This window comes from Procambarus clarkii, chromosome 31, assembly GCF_040958095.1.
Source record: "Procambarus clarkii isolate CNS0578487 chromosome 31, FALCON_Pclarkii_2.0, whole genome shotgun sequence".
NCBI classification, from domain to species: domain Eukaryota; kingdom Metazoa; phylum Arthropoda; class Malacostraca; order Decapoda; family Cambaridae; genus Procambarus; species Procambarus clarkii.
Genome location: NC_091180.1, coordinates 39,315,555 through 39,320,088, shown reverse-complemented (window position 1 = coordinate 39,320,088; position 4,534 = coordinate 39,315,555).

Sequence of the window (4,534 nt, the reverse complement as noted above, 5' to 3'; positions counted from 1 at the left end):
AACAGGTCAACATACCTTTAAAAAGTCAATTAAGAAGCATGGGATCGAATCATTGAAGGGAGTAGGACGACAGATTTTAGGTGGTGGTAAAAGGCGAAAAAGGTCTAAGAGAAAGGCCAAGGCCACCAAATTAGCACTTATTTGTAGTTTCACCAAACAGAAGAAGAAGAGATATAATGACGTGTTTGCATAAAATGTAATTCATTCCCCTTATAGCAGCCAAATTGAATACTACTACTACTACTACACTAGGAGCGGGGCTACAATCCCCTTCGGAAAATTATACAGTGGCGGTAACAGATGGATTTGCCAAAATAAATTCGGCACGTATGATTAAGTCCACTATAGCTAGCAGGAAAAATATAGATATTTTACCTGTTAATTTAGGAATTAATAAATTTAAAGACTCGTATATCGAATTCAGAATCCCTGGCATTCCTGGTCATTTCCTGGATATGTCATCCCTAGCCCTAGAAGTGGGAATAGAATTAACATAAGCTGACGCCGCAAAGAATCGGGTAAAAAAGTGACTGTAGTCAATGGATTATCACAAACACTTTTTAAAACAGTGTTGGTGTATTTTTACGAACAAGTAGTTGAAATTAATTCTTTATTTTCATATTGGACATATATGAAGCTGCTAACGACTCTTTCCTAGATGTAAAGTTGATTGTTTTAAGCATCTAATCATTTTTATAAAGAAGAGGCGCTAATGATACCCAATAAAATGATACACCTTATTTTGCCATAACCACCATAGATCAGGATGAGAAAATGGCTAATATGAAAGAAAAGGGCATTTATACGTGTTTTAAATTATTGCTGGATATTGCATCCATTAGTGAATATTTACTGGATAACGTAGATATAAGAATTCGTTTGGAGTTAAATAGTGATAAAAGGGTTGAGATTATACCTTGAACTCATTATATTTCAACAATTCCGCCTTGAGCAACGTATATATCTTGGTGAACGGTACTAGTTTCATTAATATAGCTTGTAATTTCCCCCATAAATGTTCAAAATTATATTATACGGTCCTGAATGCTGTAGGATTTAATGTAGATAATATATTATCCTACGAATCGTTCATTGAAGGACAAATTCTGCTGGCCTTTAATTTATTACCAGAAGAAATAGAGGGTACAGTTTCTTTGGATGCGACAGGGAATTTAAGAATTGCATTGGAATTTAATACAGCCATAGTAGGAAATAAAGTCGTACTGCTGTTTGGCCCAAGTACTGGGGTTATGAAAATTAATGCTGACCGATTCCAGTATTACAGTCGGGTTCATTAGGGTTCCGGTAGTACAGTCGAGTTCCTGAGTCTCCCGGTAGTACAGTCGGGCACCTGACGCCCCCGCTTGTACATTCGGGTTCCTGTAGATCCCGGTAGTACAGTTGGGTTTCTGAAGCTCCCAGTTTTACAGTCGGGTTCCTGAGCCTTTCGGTAGAACAGTAGGGTTCATGAGGGTCCCGGTAGTACAGTCGGGTTCGTGAGGGTACCGGTAGTAGATTGGGATTCGTGAAGGGTCCCAGAAGTACAGTGGGGTTCGTGATGGTTCCGTTAATAGAATGGGGCTCGTGAGGCTCCAGTTAGTAAAATCTGGTTCGTGAGGGGTCCCGGTTGTACAGTCAGGTTCGTTTGACTCCCGGTAGTACCGTCGAGTTTCTTAGGCTCCCGGCAGTACAATCGGGTTTATGAATGTACCGGTAGTACAGTGAGGTTCGTGAGGGTCCTGGTAGTACAGTGAGGTTCGTGAGGGTCCTGGTAGTACAGTGGGGTTCGTGAGGGTCCTGGTAGTACAGTGGGGTTCGTGAGGGTCCTGGTAGTACAGTGAGGTTCGTGAGGGTCCTGGTAGTACAGTGAGGTTCGTGAGGGTCCTGGTAGTACAGTGGGGTTCGTGAGGGTCCTGGTAGTACAGTGGGGTTCGTGAGGGTCCTGGTAGTACAGTGGGGTTCGTGAGGGTCCTGGTAGTACAGTGAGGTTCGTGAGGGTCCTGGTAGTACAGTGAGGTTCGTGAGGGTCCTGGTAGTACAGTGGGGTTCGTGAGGGTCCTGGTAGTACAGTGGGGTTCGTGAGGGTCCTGGTAGTACAGTGAGGTTCGTGAGGGTCCTGGTAGTACAGTGAGGTTCGTGAGGGTCCTGGTAGTACAGTGGGGTTCGTGAGGGTCCTGGTAGTACAGTGAGGTTCGTGAGGGTCCTGGTAGTACAGTGGGGTTCGTAAGGGTCCTGGTAGTACAGTGAGGTTCGTGAGGGTCCTGGTAGTACAGTGGGGTTCGTAAGGATCCTAGTAGTACAGTGGCGTTCATGACGCTCCGGGGAGTACAGTAGGGTTCGTGAGGGTCCCGGTAGTACAGTCAGGTTCGTGAGGGTCCCGGTAGTACAGTCGAGTTCGTGAGGGTCCCGGTAGTACAGTCGGATTCGTGAGGGTCCCGGTAGTACAGTCGGGTTCGTTAGGGTCCCGGTAGTACAGTCGGGTTCGTGAGGGTCCCGGTAGTACAAGTAACGGTCTGGCAGGGTGTGAACATTCAGGCCCATGTAGTCCCCACAGGGACGCCATTCTCCTGGAGTTGTCCTCTCAACCATATGTAGTGGAGATGCACAGGCGCTGTCAGTGCGTCGGTCAATCACAGTAGCTAACAGCTTGTCAAATTCGTCCTTGGCCACCTGCACATTCTCTTACAGCAGTCGGCGCGGTCGAGCATAGGTTGGTGGGCTAGAAGTACGAATCTGATGGGTGACTTCTTAACCTTGGCATTTGGCGGCTGTGGCTTGGTGATGTCCTCAAATTCCTTCAGAATGTTCAGCAGGTCAGGAGAGTTATTCGGGGCATTGCTAGTAAGCAGCTGTTGCTCTGTACTCACCCGCTGGAGCCCACCACACGTCACATCCACCAAAGGTTGTGATGGCGAAAGAAATCGTACCATAGTATAGGCATATTAACTTCAGCAACACGGGACGTCCATGTGAAGCGACCGAGATCAGCAAAATTTTGAGTGACCACACTATCGCCGTAGGTAGGTACAACAGAACCGTTGGCGGCAACCATGTCGTGGAGTGGAGTGCGAGGTGGCTTGTGCGCTGGAGAGGGAAGAAAAGAAACTGAAGCACCCGTGTCAACCAGGTAACGGCGCTGGCAGGTACGATCGACCATATATAAAAGTGAATCATCCAAGGCGGCGGAGTTACTGGCCGTTAACAGACCCCGCCGGAGCAGTTTCCCAAAAAAGAACATGGTTGGCAGCAGTTCTGGGCTCTAGCCCCAAACCTGCGATGGAAATAGTATTACTCTGGGTTGGAATCAGCCGTCAAGAACGAGCTGAGGGACTTGCACTGAGAATGTTGGCGGCTCTGAATAGCATTGAGGTGTTGGCTGTTCATATGGGTCGTCACTGTCGAGTGATCAGTGGCAAGGGTATTTCCTGAGTAGAGTTGCCTGGTGCACTATGGATTCGGTCTGCAATTTTCGCTGGTGTCACGTCATCGCTCTGAGCAAGGCATCGCTCTTGTCACATGCTCCACTCGCCGGCTGTAACAAGAGCTGCACTTGCTGAAGCATTTGGGATGGTGTCCGATCCCCGAGGCTGCAATAGCTTCTATTGGTGAGGGGCAGTTCACGCAGGCAGCTTCTACATACCTTGGCTGAAGCGAAGAGAGCAGTCTTCTGGGCGGCGAATCTGTGTGTGGTTGGCGGTGTTATAACTACAGCTCGTACCTCCCGAATGGCGTCTGGAGGCTATGCCGTCACAGTGAGTGCATATTGCTCTGCCTCGTTGGTTACCTAGTAAGACTCAAAGCAGGCTTTAACCTGTGCATGCTATGCCTCTGGGTCAGACTGAACATATGCTGGTAGCTTGAATGCTGGTACCATGGTTTGTTTACACCCTGTCTGGGAAAACACTGGTATGGAATCGCCTCCGTGGTTACCCCTTTAGTACCTTTATGAAACAGACAAGGGTTAAGTAAACACAAGTCTCTGATCCACAAGTCTCTGATACTCCAGTTACTTATATGGTTGATAAGACACTCCACAAGACGTTTATTCTTGGGAACGGACAGCAGAGGTTAAGCATTGATCAACCCTGGGTGAGTATTATCCCGAATAAATTATTTATTATAATAATGATGGATAGGGAAGCAATATCTGGAGCGAATACACATAATACTCTATATTTCGATCATTACGATTTATCTAATGCATATATTACCTGTAGGGCCGAATTTATTTAATATATCTTGTACGTTCCCGAATAAATGTTCCAAATTACACTATGAAACTCAAAATACAGTTAGTTTGAATGCTTGTAATACTTTGACATCTGATTTATCTATAAATGGGAGAACATTATTAGCTTTTAGACTAATTACAGAGTAATTGAGAGACACCCTTCCTATAGAGGCATCGGGCAACTTCAGAAGTACTCTAGAATTGGCTGTTCTGGTGAAATCAAATAAAGTTATTACCTTATTTGAAATATGACAGGAGTTTTAGGAATTTATTCTGATCGGCTAGTAATGTGTGACACAAGAT